This window comes from Cryptomeria japonica, chromosome 11 (assembly GCF_030272615.1).
Source record: "Cryptomeria japonica chromosome 11, Sugi_1.0, whole genome shotgun sequence".
NCBI classification, from domain to species: Eukaryota; Viridiplantae; Streptophyta; class Pinopsida; order Cupressales; family Cupressaceae; genus Cryptomeria; species Cryptomeria japonica.
The window spans coordinates 104,939,459-104,958,717 of record NC_081415.1 but is presented as its reverse complement, the minus strand read 5'-3'; positions in this window follow the sequence as shown (position 1 = coordinate 104,958,717).

Below are 19,259 nucleotides of genomic sequence, written 5' to 3'. Positions count from 1 at the left end.
AATTTATTTGATTAGTTGTAGGGCATAAGCCCTATCAGCTGGGAGCCTTCTATATTTATAGATCTGAAAGTGTCGCATGTATGGCCACACGAGCGGATGCCCTTACTAGCACCTTTTTGTTTTAGAAGCCAAAATCCTTCTAGTTTTCGGAGTAGGAGGTCGGACCTCTGGAGCGGCCCACACACATACGGTTCTTAGTAGAGATACAAAGTTCACCACGAGGAGTTTTCATGGGGACTGATGCTTGGCTGCCCCGAGAAGTGAGTGTTGAGGGTGGATCTAGTGGGGTCAAGCATCTAAGTATCCGCTCTGAATAGCGTAGCGTCATGTGGGATCAACAACTATTGTCATGGCCGACCATAAGAATTGTGCTTGTCTTATTTTAAACATTCAGACATTCAAGACCAAACATCAAAACATTGTGTCTTTTGTGTCTTCAAGTGTATGCAAAACATTTTTTACATCAAACAACACACTTTTTTTGAGTCATTTTGAGTCTAAACACTTACAAACATTGAGTCCTCATCAACATTGTGTCGTCTTGTCACGAAAAAATAGTCAAAAATTTAGATTTGGTCACAACAAACAACTTCACAAATTGGAAAAATTTACAGTCCAACAAACAAGAGCAGTTAGTTTTAGAATTCTTGAGCTTCCTAAGCTATCTCTTCAGGTTTTCATCTAGAATTGAACATGTCTTTGGGTCTCACAAAGTTCATCATTGATTTACACCTTACATTACATTCACATTTGTCTAAACTTGAGTCAAAAGGTCACTTGCTTGTCATCATCATACTTTGTCAACACACTACATACAACAACATTTTGCTAAGTGGTCCCTCATCAAGGTCTATCACCTTTGGGTCTCATTTTGTCTTACTTAGAGTCAAGGTCAACATACCTCATCAAGAGAAACTATCATCTCTTTGATAGCCACACCTACTCTACTACATACATACTTGGTCTTACACTTTGGACATTGCAAGTAAACCTCAGATTCATTTACATTCCATCCAATTCTTAAGCTACTCTACTACATACATACTTGGTCTTACACTTTGGACATTGCAAGTAAACCTTTGCAACAACCTCACCTCAACATGGATCAAAGGAGGCCTAATAGTGGAGGCAATAGAGGACCACATATGGTGCCTGAATCACCATCATCTTTATTTCAAAAACCTGAGGTCCCAAACACACATGGTCACGCATATGATACTCACCTTCACAGACCATTATGGAAGTCTTATGCAGAAAAATATACTCAATCACATACCAATGTTAAGGACCAACCACCAAAGCAATTGGATATCCAAAGGCATGTTCAAAATTTGGACACAAGGAAACCCCGCATCAAATTTGGGGGCAACACACTAGAACAAACTCATGACATGCCTGTAGAGTATGGTATACATGGACAACGCAAATATTCCATTCCTCATCATGACTCTATACCAAGTGGTCCATATACGCAGCATCATTATAGACCTCCTCCATATGAACATGTGTATGATCAATACCATCCATATATGCAACATGCTCCTCCTCCACCCGGTGGTTCAGGCATGGGATATGGTCTAAGAAGTCGGTCTCCACCTAAGAATAATTTGGAACAGCAAATCAAGGACTTACAAAAGAAAATGAAGCCAAAGCCAACTTACACAATGAGAGACATATGTCCCTATCCATTTGAAAAAAGCATTCCAATACCTCCATTTCCTACACACTTTGTGACACCTAAGTTTGATAAGTACAGAGGCAGAGGAGATCCTAAGGCACATATAAGACAGTTTTTCACAGCTTGCATTGAGGTAGCAACAAAAGAGACACATTTAATGAGATTATTCCCACAAAGCTTAGGAGATCAAGCTATGGAATGGTTCTGCCAACTTCCACCTGGAATTAAGTCTTGGGGTGATCTAGCAGAAGCTTTCATACAACATTTCTCATACAACATAGAGATAGACATATCAGTCACTACCTTGTGCAAAACCAAGCAAAAGGATGGAGAATATTTTTCATCATTTTTACAAAGATGGAGAAATCTAGCTAGCAGATGCTCTTGTGAAATTCCACAGAAACAAATGGTAGAAATGTGCACTCATAATGTTAACAAAGACATTGGTTATGACCTAAGAAAAGCTTGTTTGTCCACCTTCAAGGACGTCATTGAAAAAGGCTTGGCAATAGAGAAGGTCCCTATTGAACAAGGAGTCATTAAGATATTCAAAGAAAACAAAGAGGACTTTAAAGGAAAAGACAAGCCAAGATTTTGGAATAAAAACAAGAACACAGTCAGTGATGGTGTTGTTGATGCCAATACAGTGCGACCCAAAATAGTTTTTTTGGGATCAAGCTCTACAAACAATCAAGTGAATACTCAAACAACTTCCAAATCATGAAAGAAGTACACCCCATTGGGAGAAACACTTGAGTCAGCTTTCAAGAAGCTAGTGGCAAACAAAATAATAACAATTTTAGATTTTCCTCCATATGAGCCAAAGGTTAAACCAAATTGGTGGAATGATGATGAATATTGTGAATTTCATAAAAGCAAGGCACATAAAACAAGAAACTATCATCGACTAAAGAACATCATACAAGATCTCATTGATAGAGGTGACATTGAGATTGAAGGACACTCATCCAATCAAGAACATGAAATGTTTAAAGAACCATTCCCAAAACATGACAAGGGAAAAGTTAAAGCCACAGATGAGCAGACCAACTATACCAGAGCATCCTATAACTATGATTCAACTGTTAATCACATTTTGATGGAAAATTATGTTTCTACCATTATCATCAAGGACAAAACGCTTGAAAATTCTACCCAAAGACCCAAGATTGTCCTAAAAGGCATTGGATCTTCTTCTGAACCTACCTCTGAATGTAATGTTACTACTTGTGGAGGTAAATTCACCTTGCAAGGTGCTCCAGCTAAACACACGGCTTTCTCATCAACCAAACCTGAGTATGACCTTGTAGAACAGTTAGGGAAGACACCCGCACTTATCTCCATCCCCGAGCTCTTACGCATATCCCCTGCACATAAAGATATTCTTGACCAAACTTTGAGAGACACTTATTTATCCACTGATCTGAATGTGGACTAGTTTCAATCCATGGTGGGATACCTTTCTGTTCCACACTCCTTGACATTCACAGAAGTTGATGACGCCTCTGTGAGCCAACCACATAATGCACCATTGCACATTGAAGCTTTCCTACACAAACATCGAATAAAATGAGTCCTGATAGATGGAGGAGAAGGTCTAAACATTTGTACTTTGAACACAATAATACAATTGGGATATTTTGATAAAGTCGCGAATGCTACAAACAAAATTACCATCAAGGCATATGATGATGAAGAGCGTTCATCAAAAGGCACAGTCACCTTACCTCTCAGAGTTGGGCCAGTGACGAAAGATGTGGTTTTTCAAGTCCTTGATCTAGATCTCACATACAACATACTTTTGGGACGTCCATGGATTCATGAGATGAGCGCAATCCCATCTACATATCATCAATGTATCAAGTTCCCACACAATGGAGTTGAAGTGACCATCAAAGATGACCCAAATCCATTCATATATTGCAACAATTTGCAACCTAGATCAGAAATAACAATTCCAGTTAATAGAGAAGCAACTCCATCCTCAGCATATGTGGATCCAGAATCCTTGAAAGCTTCTACATCAAAACAAGTAGAGATCAAAGAAAAGTTCAAGATTAAGGACATCAGATGTGGTGAGTATATCTTTCATGTTGATAAACTCCCACTATCTCTTAAGACATTCAGTCAAGAAGATCAACCTACAAACAATTTGCAATTCCAAGGAATTGGGTGTGAATCACCTAGTGTTGTGGCTACTAAGTTTGAATACAAATCTCCTCCAGTGGTGTAAGCATCTCTTGATATCAGTAGTCCTAAGAGTGGTTCCAACAAAGAATCTATTGAGCGTATCGCCAGCCCCCTTGAGAACTCATATAGCTTTACCATTTCATCCACTCATTCCATTTCCACTACACTTCCAGACTTGGATCAACAAGAATCACAAAAGCCCTTACTAATTGGGGATCAGAAATTAAACCTTGAAAAGAAAAAAACTAAAAGTCAAAACTAAAGAAAAGTTCTTCAGTCCAAATCAAAATCAAAAGCTATTGGACTCTGAAAAAATCAAGGTCAAGGATAAAAATCCTATGAAGAAAAAAGAGCAAGAGATGATCTCCCCTAATATCAAAATAACTGGGGGCAAAAGTTCTACAATTTCAAGTAAAAAAGAATACTTGTTGATACTAAGTCTGCATCATGCTACCATACTTTCACTTCTTTTTGCAATCATAAGCCTTCATCCCTCATCCACTTGTTCTACACATCCATTCCCTTCTAGTGATTCATCATGGACCTTTAATGGAGCTTCCTCGAAGGACTTTGTTATCAGGGACGCCCAAACTTCTTTAGGTGACACGCATACAGGTCTACGTAGTTCACACACTAGTAATTCTATATTAGTTCCTTCATCAAGAAAGATAGTCACTCAAGCTACACATAATTCAGTCAAGGAACAATGCAGCTACAACCATAAGATAAAGCCTCACACATTCGAGGTGGGTGACTTAGTTATAAAAGAAAATCCTAAAAATCAGCAAGACAAACAGAAGAAGGACAAGTTCAAATCAAATTGGCTTGGTCCTTACATCATCACAGCAGTCTATGGATTCGGTGCATATCAACTCTCAACCAGAGAGGGTGAACCTTTGGAGAATCCTATCGACAACATGCACCTTCACAAGTTTTACACATAGCTCTTCAGAGTATCAAAAAAATTCAAAAATACAAAAAATTAAGAAAAAAAAATACAAAAATACAAAAAAATCACAAAAATAAAAAATTGTTACTTGGTGAAAACCTGGCAAACAGGCGCCTTGTGACACACAAAAAAAAACAAAAAAAAACAGAAAACATTTCGTCCAACGGTGAAAACCACTTCGGTGGCGCCCTAGGCAAGTACCGTGGTGAAAACTGGGTCATCAACGCCATGCGTAGAGACATTGCTCCTCCCTCCTTCAAGATTCACTTTCATCCCTTCACTTTGCACACACTCACAACCTGTTCATCCATAATAAACTTTACACATTCCCATCATGGCTTGTCATTGATCTACCTAAGATTGGTTATCCATTCATAATAAATCCTTCCCTTTCACCCTTTCCATCCATAATAAATCAGCTCCTATCTGTGGCTAAGGCGAACCCTATGTCTAGTGATGGGTGTGGAACTGAGAACATCACACGTTCTGAGGAGTACAATTTATTCTAGTTTTCTTCAGTCTATCCACGCACAATCCACAATAAAGCAACATTTGCATCACCAATCCACAATAAAGTTTTGTCTTCTCTACAATAAAGTATTAGTTGCATGGATTCAGTCAGTTTCAGATGAGACATAGTAGCAACAATGGGCTTCAACAAATCAAATCTTTCAACAGACTCAAACAACATTAGGGTTCAATGCTATCTATCCTTTTGTGAAAGTAAACATTGTGACCACAATCAAATAGACTTATACAAGTGACAAGAGACACGAAACTTGAGGACTACAATGGATGTTGGTGTCGAGTCTTGGTTTTCTTTTGATTTTATCTTTTTTGGTGACATGTCTTTTAGCTTTTCCGGGATGTCTCTGACTAGAAATTTTATCTGTAGGATGTCTTTGACTAGAAAGGCGAGGATGGGGTATTGTCACCTATTTTTCTTTGTTGTCTGTGAATTGTCTCTTAGTAATGCTATGACTTGTCCAAGGATATGAGGACGCTGTGATTCTAGTATGAATTAGGGCATTCTTTGTTTGCAACTGTTTGATCTCCATGCAAACAGGTACAATGACTTTCTGGGTCAAACATATGCCTTGATTTTCATAACCTATTTTTCCATAATAAAGCTCAATGATGATAACGCACAAAAATCTCTTTCACTTTCATATCTTCTATCTTCCATCCCCCTTTCTTGATTGACCTCCATCGTCCTTCTTGAGTCTGTGTAGCCTGTTATCACATGACTGAGTATAATGACACACCAAAAAAATTTGCATTTCATGTAGTTTGCACCTGCATTACTACATATTAGCATTTCATACATATAGATATCAAAATTGCACCATATCCTACACACAACACATGTTAGCACATTCTACATTCTCATCATATTCATCTGCATTTCATACATTCACATTTGAATTTGCATAACATATTTGAAAACATAAAACAACAAAAATATTGCATTCCATTATGTACATATTTGCATCCATATCATAACCATCACACAAAAATATACATCATAAAACATATAGAAACATCAAATCGGTAGACATGCATATAGCTGCCACAAGGATGAATCATCTCATATATATATATATATATATATATATATATATATATATATATATATATATATATATATATATATATATATATATATATATATATATATATATATATATATATATATATATATATATATATATATATATATATATATATATATATATATATATATTTCAAAATCATAAGTGTCATGATACAATGATGTCAAAATACATATAGCTACACAGCCAATCCTCGTGTCGCCTTGTCCGGACAGAGGAACCCACTAATCATCCCTGCCAGTACTGTTGGTAGTGCTAATCCAGACCGTGTCATCATGTCCCATGCCATGTGCCATGTCGTCATCTCCAGTCTAGATCCTGAAACACTCGTCTCAGTGCAGCTTTGTCTCCATCTCAATCGTAAGGAACTAACTCCCCATCGATCGGTATCCTCAATATCCTGTACACATCCTCTAAGATGACTATCATCTCACCCATCAGCAAATGAAAATTGCAAGTCTCTGAGTGCCATCTCTCAACCAGCACAGTCAGCAATCCCATGTTCGCCCGAAACTTAGGCACATACAAAATATGTCACAGGCCCATAGCCTGAACCACTGCTCTCTCCTCAACTGTCAGCTCTGCTCGCAAACTCTGAGTCAACAGGAATCTCTCTCATGACTCCAGCATAGTTAGGTCCTCCTACAGTCAAGAAAGTCAACTGTGTCAATCATAGTGGCATTCCTTGTTCATCACAAAATGTTGCTTATTATCTATCATATGGTACTCTATCCTAGTGGCACTCCCTGTTCATCACAAAGTGTTTCTTTTTATCCTAGTGGTACTCCTTGTTCATCACAAAGTGATGCTCTTTTTAGTACTCCCTATTCATCACAAAGTACTATGACTTGGTAGTCCCTGTTCATCACAAAGTGCCTCGATCTATCTTATCCTAGGGCCTCTGCTGGAGTGTATCCTCTTGAGTAGTTTCCTGATTGGCAACATATGTTCTATCACAGAATTGTCAATCCTAGCCCTATCTACTATTTTGGTCTTCCCTAGAGGACCTGCTTGAGTGTATCCTCTTAGCAGCTTATCCAATCGACAGCGTATGTTCATCACAGAACTGTCGATTTGGCCTAGAAGACATAAACGCACATTTAAGACATAAACGCACTTACATATTGCACATACATGCCTAGCCAACCCAGATGCGCCTTGGCTTTTTTTTGACCTTGTTGGACATACCTAAACGTGCATTTATTTCTCTACCTAGCATGCATTAATGACAACATTTATTGCGACAAAGTACAAGGAGGTTTGTGGTACTTACCTGCTCTCCTGCCTCTACTAGCCTCTGAAATCGACGAACGCGATCAAATCTATGAACCAATGCCATCACTGCTGACTATTGCTGCTCTCTACTCTCTCTGCACTCTGATCTCTTAGGTGTGTGGATGACAATGAGGATGTTTTCCCTCATAGTCTATCTTATAGACTACCCTAGCCCGAGTCTCCCGAGTCAGTCTTCATTATCCCATGACTCTGTCACTCTATCTTGTCAGTCAATTCTAGCCTTTATTTCTTATCGAGAGATTGTCTGCGATCTTTCTAGACATTTTCATCCAATCTCTCGAGGGGGCATATCATTCCGATCTTGGGGCAACTTTGTATCAGTTCATATTATCTTCTTTGAAACAACGCGACAAGCTGTATTGTCTCAAAGAGGGGCAAAATGTAGACACCTAAAATTGTCCAGTCTAGTTAAATAAATATTTTATTTATTTAATTGTTTTATCTTAATTCTTCTATTAATTAAATAAATCATTATTTATTTAATTCATTCATTTATCCTCTTCTAGCCTTAATTCTCATTTAAATAAATACATTTATTTATTTAAATTATCCTTTTTCCTAAATTAAATAAATATCTTATTTATTTAATTAATCCCACTTCTTCTATTAATTAAATGAATCTTTATTTATTTAATTAATTCATTATCCTTTTCTACCTATGACACATGTTATTCATCTCTTAATTCCTACACTCCCTACCCTCTCATTATTTTCTTATTTTCTCTACCTACTCTCTAATCATAGCCGACCATTTATCTTTTACACCTCTCAATCTTATCCCTCCATTTCTTATAGTGTCTTCTATATAAGGAGATGCTTCCTTCATTATCAAGCCCCGATAATTATTCGACTACACTACACCTTTGAATTTTCATATGCGATCCTACTTGCAACCACATTTTCGTTCTTTGTTGAGCTCTTGTGCATATAAAATCTGAGAGCAAATATATCAAGCAAGATCAATGGAGATAGGAAGAATGGAGATTCAAATCCTATTGGACATGTGATGGTATAATCTTTGTGATTTCATTTGATTTGCATTGTCTTAGGTAATCTACGTATGTTATGGTGGATCTTTGTTGTTTTTAGGCTAGGGTTTTGTGGTTGAATCTATTTAGTCTTTCAATATTGTTGTTTCCATTTTCACCATAAACAGTCAAAAGCAGAAGTTATTGGTTCATGCTCTGTATCTTAAGCATTTTTTCTCTTGATGAGCAGGGAGTATTTTTGTATCATAATAGTTTAAATTTCTTTTTGTTTTATGTTTTCAATTTTCATGTTGGTCTGTTTTCCAGAGATAACTAGGATCCTCCTATGTCCTTAAAGAGAACATACATCCCCAGAAAGAGCCACTGTTAGCACATATTTTTACAAAATATTTTATGCTATATAGAGGCCTTTTTCTTTTATCATATGAGCGTTTATTACTGGTTCGCATGTGCAGGAACCTTATTAGCACAAGTAAAGTTCTCGAAGGATCAGTTGTTTCAGGAATGTGTTGGTATCACTTGGGCAGACTGAGGGCATGCACTAAGTATGGACTGCACAAGGAATTCATTATGAAGCATTTGTCATCAGAGGAGTCATTATGGTGTGATCAAGGATTGTCTTCTAGTATGTTTCAGACCCTGTGGGAAAAGTTGGGATCATCAATTTACAGGATGGATGGCTCATTTGTGCTAAATTGCAAAATTTCACTTATCGGCATAAGTAGTCCCAATGAAACCGCATTGGCAATCCAAAGGAGGATTATCGACATCACTTATACCGATGAAACAAAGAGCGGACTCATTGGAGTGCTTAAAAAATACTCAACACGGTGCGCACTCTTGGAGAGGTCATTCCATCGAGATAGCTTGTTCTAATGAGATAGTAGGTTGTTGTTTCCTATCGGCTTGTGTCGGCTTATCAGCAAAGCGTAGAAATTGCTATACTGATAACCTATGAAACCATCAGTATAACTTGTAACGGTATGGAAAAGCTTACCATATAGTATCGGGAGATCGGAACTAATGAGAAAGTTTTATCCCGATACTCGATGACTAAAGGAAACCAAAGGCGAGCCCATCAGAAAAAAAAGAACCATATCGGAGTAATACAAAAATAGCTAGACCGATCCTCGATGACATGGAGAATCGGAAGGCGGAGCTATCGGTAAAACCTATACTGATAAAGTAAACTCGGAAGCATAAAATACAAAAGTGCATCGGGAACTCATCGGGACTTCGGGAGGTATAGAAAAAGGCTATTCCAACCCCCAATGAAGATAGAAGCACTTGTGGGAGCATCGACGTGAGTTATACCGATAAAGAAAACATCTAATGAGGATTCATCGGGACATCAGAAGAAGACCTTTTATGTTATGCCAAAACCTGATAGGATAGTTTAGGAAAATGGTAAGTGTGAGGAGTTCCTCGGGATAAGTTATGCTGATAACACGGTGGTCTTAGTCAGAATGTGGATTGGTATATTGAGATCATTGGGGCATCAGAGGGACATGAAATAAACTATGTCGACACCCGATGAGTTAAGTAAAAGGAAACCAAAGGCAAATGCATCGGGGAGAGTTATGTTGATGGAGCGTTAAAATAAAAGGCAAAGTCTAGACTGAACTGATGCCCATCGGGATAAAGAAAAATTTTCTATCCCGAGACCCGATAAGTGGGTTGGGATAGTTTGTGCCTATCAGAAAGCAAAAAGTAGTAAAGTCATAACAACCGGTGCCAAACATTTGAATCATCGGGAGGAGTCTCGCCGATTAGTCGCTAGACGTCTTGGTGAGAAGAACTAACAAAATGGTTTCCATTAAATGCATCAATTGAGTACATCTGTTGCCACACAAAGAAGATCCATCAAGATTGCAATAATCAATTACAAGATTAGACTCCTTGGGACATATAGCCAGTATTGCAGAGCAGCATTTCTCACAAAGTTATTGCAGAAAGATATCAAGTGCTTATTAAGAAAATTTCTGAATTATTGAGCATAGATTGAAGGAAATTGCAGGGATGGAGGGGTCAAACTCAAAAGGGAAGTGAAAGGTTGCCAAAATACCTAGTACCACGGAAAAGAAATCAAAGAGTGAGGACCGAAGAAAGCTAAATCAGGACATGATAGACAAAATGGGATCTCCAAGAGCTAGGTCACGCAGAGCTAAGGTGAATTTTCCTATTCGCGAGCAGTTGGAGGACAGGTACAGAGAAATTGGAGATGTACTCACAACAGTGCGAGGGCATGATTTGTTTCTCTTTCATTACCTCCGTAGGGATGAGCCCATGCCAATTTCAAACCCATGGAATATTGGTCTAGTTAAACTTGTAGTACCCAATGTGTTTGTGAATAATGATTTGTTGAAGCTTTTAGTAAGACATTATGATGCAAACAAGCGATGCATTATGTTGTCTGATGGGATTGCTCTAATGCACTTTGCAAAGGCTACATATCAGGAAGTTTTTGCAGTAGATTTGGAGGCAGATGTACCTTTATATTTTGTAGATTTGGAAGAGGAGTACAAGAAGATGGACACTACATACCAAGGCTGGAATCTCACTGTCCACAAAGTAGAGAAGGGGAGGCTAACAGAGGAAGATGGTCCTCCTTATGACATGACTATTTTCAAGAAGTACCTACAATATACATTTATGGCTTGTGGTCAGGTGGGAGGAGTTGAAGCTCCTGATGCGGCAAACATAGGACCACTGGTTCTAGCAGCAGAAATTTAGAGGCATGAGCCTAGGGTTTTTTACTTCACTTCATACTTGATAGACAGATTGCATGAAAGGTTTCTTGAACCTGAAGGATAATCCAGACAAATATTTCAAGCACTATTCACTGTTAATGCATATTATTTTATTTTATGGGAAAGTTAGAGGGTTATGGCCGGAAGAATTGAATGTAAATACAATTGGAAAGGATGGAAAGGAGAAACCAGTGCAATTATGGGTTTCCCTTTGGGATTACAGATTTGTGAATTCTCATTACCTCAAATTTGAGGAATTCTTTGTCAAACCAATTTTCTTGCTCTTTGGTGAGCCTCGACAAGGATCATTTTCTGAGGAGGTCAAGAAGTTTATTAGGCCTCACGAGCACCAAAATCCAAAGGTCAATCACAATTGGGTGATCGGTACTCATGCCAAAACTTCACTTTTGTTCGATGCTATGGATTTGAGGGTTATCCATACGTGCTACCAAAGCCTGCACCAGACAAGATTGCCTTCTTGGAAATTGTAAGGCAATTAAGTGTTTCTAATGCCAAGCATTTTGGAGGAGCACACAAGCAAGCTTTCCTCCCTGGTACACTTCACTTCCAGGACTTTAAAATTGTGTCTACCAAGGCATATGAAGCCATTGATAGGAAGATGGTGGATGAATACAACATGTTGCAACACATATCTAGAGCACACTATGATCCTGAGGGTTACATCCATGCAAGCAGGAAGAAGCAAGAATTGGGAGATTATTTTCATCAGGAAGATGAATTTGAAGATATGTGCAGAAATACGGATGTGGAAGAACTGGTGGATGTTATGGAGACCTTGGAGAAAAAACTAGAGGAGAGAAGGCAAAGATTAGAAAACATGGAAGAAGAACCAACCCAGAGTGATTTAGGGGAGAACGAGGTCGTTTCCAAGCTCCGGGCACCTGAGAAAGAAAAGGATCAGGTTGCATAGGATAGGATCATCATTGCACTGAAGGCAGAAACAGATAAAAGAATAACAGTGTGTTTCTTTTGTGTCAGATGATCAATTTATAAAGTCTAAAGAGTTCAAATCCTTCCTGTACCATTTCAAGGGTAAGATATTAAGGGACGCAATGCCAAATATTACCCCTGAAAATGAGGCAGAAATGAAGAAGAGATTGAAGGAAGATATTGACACAGAAATTGAGACTATGACCCCACAAAAGGGGAGGCAACTACTAGTAGAGACTGGGATTATTGTATTTCCAAATTGGGACCTGAGTGCCTCATTTATTTTTTATTCTTTGCTGAACTTAGACAATAAGGATATGAAATTGAATATCCAAGGAGTAAAAGACATCTTTATTCGATCAAGGTACGATCCAAATGAGGAAGAAATGTTGTTGTGGGCCTTATACCCTCCCAATAAAAGGCCAAAGATCATAGATGTGGACAAAGCATTTGGTCACATGATGACCTTGAAAGTTGGAGAAGTAGACCCTATGGTCACGGCCAATACAGGTATTAATATTTCAAAATTCAATAAGGTTGAGCTGAAGCATGAGATAGAAGAGAAGAATAAATACAAGGCCTTATATGAAGAAACCCGTAAGAGGAGTGGGCATCCGATCCCTCAAATTACTGATTTAGAAGGTCAATGGAAGAAGAAATTCAAAAAATTGGCTTATGAACATACTAAGTTGAAGAGGGATATGAAAAGCATCAGGGTTGACACTGCTTGCATTTTGTTGAATAAGAGATATGAGAATTTGGAGAAGGTGTTGGATGAGTTATGGGGTGTATATCAGAAGATTATGGACAATATGGTTTCACACACTGGGATTCAAGATAGACTCAATATGTTGTTGCAAGATGCATGGACTAGAGAAAAGACAAAAAGGAAGGTTCAGAGTTTGCTTGTCACATATGAGGAAGCTGCAAAGGAATTGAAGTCAGAATTTGATGAATGCCAGCAGATTGTTCAATGTGGGGTTCCTCGTTTGGTAGATGATACAGGAGTAATCAAATATAAGACCATATGGCTTTCTAAGTGTAAGTCCTCACTTAGTGCAGCCCAAGCCATTGCCAAAACAGATATCCTTGATATGAATGACATTGCCGACTAGTTTGAGAACCTTTACATGATCGATAATGCAGCTAGGGATGCGATCTTCAACGCAACAACTTACAAAGACCCAGACTATTTACGACACATTCAGAAGTGCGGACACTAACTCGATCGAAAGCCTTAAGTCATTTGTTTAGTTTTGTGTTTGTAATGCAATCGGTGTTTTAGTTAGGTTGTTTAGTTACTGTTTAGTTAGTTGTTAGGATAATGGAAGAGTGTGTCTTTCCATTCGTGCCTCTTGGCATTTATATTTATAATGGGTCATTTTGATTGTAATTGGTAATTTTTTAGAAAGAGCATACTGCCAGGCAGGACTATAAGTTATATGTTTTAGGGAAGTCTATAGAACAAAAAAGTATTTTTTTATGCAAATAGACTATAATGGAGTATTTTCAAGTGCAGCTTGTGTATGCAATCATCTCTTAAGGATCATCAGTATATGAAGGTTCATTGTTTATTTTCCTAAGTATTGTGCATACTTTTGTGTTGATGAATTATTTTGTCCTCTTGATAAATTTGTCATACGATTTACTATGATGTGTCATCACATGTTACATTAAACGTGATACCGGGTTTTCATTGTTGTGTAACACATACTGAAACCTTCATAGTTGATGATCAATATTGTCTCACGAGTTGATAATATTTTTTGTCCACAAAGTGTCATAAGTACCCCCTGGATAAAGGCACTGGTCTGTTATTTGTCTTTTAAGGTTTTGGTTGATCATACATTCAAGGTCCTTGATAAAGAAACATTCTTCATAAATTCTATATGAACTGATCTTTACATATTTCTTTTGAAGTCCTGAAAGTATCCTTATTTTCATTATAATATTATAATCATTTTCATTTCTTTTCAAAGTATTCAGTTAAAGCACATAATAAACCATAGTTGCAGAAAAATAATTTGCCATTTTTGTAATTTTCTAAAAGACTTAAATCCACTTTAAATAATCTCTTTGGTGCTTGAGAGGAAGTATACCCACCTAGGTTTAGTTGAGCCTAAAGTGCAAAGGGATTTGGTCTTCGACCATCCCTGTTCGTTGGCCAAGGTTGATTGGATTTCTTGAAGATTTGGCAAGCCTTTTTGGTTTTCCAATTTGTGGTTTTGGGAACCAACAGATCTTATCTTGTTTTTACATTCCACCTCATGTGGAATATTATATTGTTTCTCATACCTACCACACCTATTTCCTACCTACCCTTGTTTCTTATTGAGCCACATGTCATGTTTGTGTGCTCACATATCCATATAGCCTTGCCTATTTAAGAAGGCTCATCTACATTGTTTGTACGGGCATTCATTGAACATCTTGTAATGATACAGTTGATCATCATTTGTATACTGATAGAATACAGTTTATTTCTATCATCTATTTTGTTCTCTTATTTGTGTTTTCCATTGCCTCTAGATCTTGGCAAAATCTCACACTTTTCAGAAGAGTCTCTCCAATAGGCATTGCCATATCCAATTTTTCCTTTATCTCTTCTTTTTCTTCTTTTTCCTCATGCCAGTGTGCATATGGAGTTCCATTTTCCCGATTTATCTTAAAGATGTCATGATCTTTCTCTTTGATCTTGTCTTCTTCTTCCCTCCTTGCTTCAAGTTCCCGACTCATCTAGATTGTAAGGGCTTCAAGCTCTCTCCTTAGGTTAGACTTCTCATCATTTAGTTTCTCCACCTCATCAAGCAATACACCTATGTTTGCTTCATTAGAAGAACTGCTTTAGAAACCTCCAACAGTTGTTCAGTTAGCTCTCTTCTCTTACTAAGTGAATCTTTGTACTTACCTCTCAATGTTTCTAGGGCTTCCTCAGTTTCTGCAAGTTTATTAGACATCTCTCTATAACTCATATCCTCCATGTCTGCCTTAGGAATCCTTCTCAAGCGGTTAAGCCTCAAAGAAGGTTCTCTCTGACACCAATTGATAAACTTATAAGGCACTGAGAGGGGGGGTGAATCAATGCAAGCAAAAACAATATGAATCTGATCACCAGCTTAAACGACTTAAAACTTAACAAGCATAAGAGGAATATCACCACATAAGTTAATGTCCAGTAAAACAAATTCCACATAACACAAGAGATTTATACGTGGAAACCCAAAAGGGAAAAACCATAGTGGGAGTTAATATCCACAAGATTCACTATCTGCATAATAGAAATCTTGACCGGTTAAGGTCTTACAAATATGCCCTGTTAGGAGTAGACCCAATTAGGAATCACTCGGTTAAGGGATTTAAATTATAAGCCCTATTAGGATCAACCTCACAAGAGGATTTAACACTCTAATATAGAGCTACCCTATTAGGGGATTTACAATTTATGGTCTGTTAGGACCTAGCCGGTTAGGGGATTTTACTGTTGCAAACTGTTAGGGAAACAACAGTCAAATGATTTTCATGTAACACCTTAATGTCTAATCAGATCCGCTTCAAATCCTCAAAACTTCAACAATACATTCATACAGAGCTTCACTAATCACCGCATAATCAAAATCTCAAAATTTGCCTTCGATCTCACTCACATACACATATCTATCTCATAACTCATCACATTTTTATAGGCATCAACTTTAGTCGGCTACAACCTTGGAACAATTTCCTAGGTTTAATGAATCTAGACATTCTTGCAATACACGCTTTAATTATGTCGGCCACCGACATAAGAAATCAAAAACATGTGTCATTTTACTGATTTAAGTGACTTTATCACTACCAGTTGAGTGTTCATCAGAATGTTTGCTCTGTACATCAAATCTCACTTGTCCGGTTGAATCCACCAATGTGGTTATGAACATAGCTCCAAATACCTGTCTCCATCATTATTTTAAAATCGCATCATCCAACTCTTCATGAATCGCCTGTACGAGTTGTTGGAATGCAACTCTGTTCATAGTTTACCGGTTGAAGTCCTAATTACCGATTCTCTGCTAAACTGTCTTATGTACTGGTTAAACCTTACCGGTTGGCTTCCAAGACTTAGATGACAACAAAAACATTGTTGTCATCAATGACAACACAAGACTTAGTCATCAAACATGAATCTCAATCTCTTCATCACATTCACCAATCAATCATTTACCGGTTGCATATCACCAACAGTCTTTAATGGTTCAGTCAAATGCCAACATTTACTAATCTCAATGAAGATATTTTATTATGGCCAATGGCAAAGCCTTTATTTGTGGCAGGCTTCTTAGAAAGTTTTACTAGACGCTCTCAAACTCTATTGGCAAGGATCTTCATAAATTTTATCTTGAATTCATTCATTCTAAATCATTAGGGGAATTGTTAACAAAGTAATAATTAAATTCATACCTAAGTTTGGCGACCCTAGGGATATCTACAACTAGAGGCTCGTCGCTTTGCTTATCGTTTCATATAAGATCATAGCCAAGGCTCTTGCATTGGAGTTGTGTCATCTTCATATTGTGATTCTTGAACAAATAGGCTTTATTAAATCCAAATATATTATGGATAATATTATTGTGATCTAATAAGGTATAGAATGGGCCTGACAATCTAATTAGGAAGCTATTTTAATCAAAATTGTCTTTGCTAAAGCTTATGACTACATTGAGTGGCCATTTATCCTTGTTATGATTCAAGCTTTAGGATTTGGCCCATATTTTGTGCAATTTTTTCACATGTTTTTTTTCTGGTGTTATAGCATGTTTCACTAGGAATGATCATCAATACAATGCTTTCATCCTCTTCAAGTCTATCCACCAAGGGTGTCCTTTAGCCCCTACGCTTGATGTGCTTGTTGTAAAAGGTTTTAGATATTTTTTGGCCTATTTTGTTTCTAGGAGGTGCTTAAAGGTGTCTTTGTACTTGATTTCACGACTCAATTAGTGAATGACTATTTTATTAATTATTCCTTTCTCACTCTTTTAAAATAAGAATTATATGAATCAAGCTTTTCATTGTCTGAATATTTTTTGCAAAGCTTCAATCTCTAGCATTCAATGGCAGATAACCCCATGTTAAAGACAATCTTTTCTACCAAAGCCTTCCTAACTTGATTTTTTGGGGTGAAAATGGATTGAACATGAAAAAATATTATATTTTTTGGTTTACCTCTTGCTTGTCAAGCTTCTCTAATTACTTTATGGCAAGTTTTTCTTAGCCAAAATTGAGAAGAAATTGGCATACTAGGTTACTTAAGCTTTTTGTTTTAAGATCTTGGCATGCTAATTTATTATTCTTCCTATTCAGTCCCTTCTAAAGCCTCTTACCTAAAGCTTGGAAAACTTCTTAGAGAATTTCTTTGGTTTCCTTTGTTGACAAGACAGTAATGTTGTATTCCTCGTGAACTTGAAGGTTTGGGATTGATTTCCATCAAGTGAAAAAGTTTGGTTTCATGTGCCAAATGGAGCATTCAAGCTTTAGAAGGTAGCGATGCATGGAAAACTTGGCTCACCATTGCATTTCTTCTAGTGCCCCTTCTAGGAGGCATGCTTGGAAGAGGATTAGACTTCATATCCTTATTATAATGACTTAAAGTGACTTTCATGATGGGAAGCATTTGAAGAGCTTGGGATGCCATCAAGCCTTGGCTTGTTTTAAATGTCATCAACTTCTACGATGGGATTTCTGTTAATCAAAAAACTATTTGATGGTCCCCCATTTTACATTGGTGGGACCATCCTCTAGCTAAGACTCTTTGGTTTTATGCATTGAGGTTTTTCAGAAGGGGGATAAGACCCTTCTAAATCTTTTTTCCAAAGTGACCCAAATGTTTTTTTAACTTGGCATGATGTCAAAGCAAATTTTCATATATCTAATTAGGATGTGAAACTTTTGAAGGAGTGATTGACTTTGTTCCTTTAGATATTTCTCACAAAATTGGTGTTCAATCTTTCAAACCATGGTGAAAATATTGGAAATGCACAAAATTATAAGTCTCACCAAGGCTATTCTTGGTCTTCACTTCATTTACCTATGGTGCCTTTTTTAAATTAGAGATGGCTATTGCAATCTTTGTTAATGGTTTGGTAACATAGCTTCCATACTATTTGGTTGGCTATTTTTGAGCCAAAACTTGTTCATTTTGCTTGTACTTTTTTCAAGGTCTTCTAGTTGACTCTAGATTCACCCATTTTAGAATTTAAGAATCTCAATATCCATATTGTGGTCATTAGGAATCTCTCAAACATCTATTCTAGTTTTGTCCAAAAGATCAAACTATCTATACTAGGATTGTCGCTTTTTTCATGTCTTTTCAGCCTAAATCTTTTTCTTGGCATGTGGTTTTTTCAAGATCTACATACCACTACTTACTAGCAATTGCACATTATGTGCATGCAACGGAAAGCCGACAGGCAGGGTTTTTTCAAAGGGAGGAGTGAATATTGGGAAGAATAGCGTAGTTTTATATATGCACTTTAATGCAATTTTCTTTTTCTTTATATGCATTATAATAGTAGTATTATTGTAAAATGTGGTTTTTTTTAATTTTTGGAGAAAGAGTTAGATGAATAAAATTTAAATTAGTTAAGTTTATGAGTGGAATAAAACTTTGCTAAGTAAAATGCTATTTAGAGTGGAATATCACTGTTATATAATTTTTTTTGGTAGAGGAAGAGCATTACATTTGTGCAATCTTCTATTGATTTTTTAAATGGAGAAAGCATTGTAAATAAGTTTTAATATCAGATATTATTAGATTTTAGCAAACTTGTTTGTTATATTATAACTTGATTAACTTTATATGCATTATAA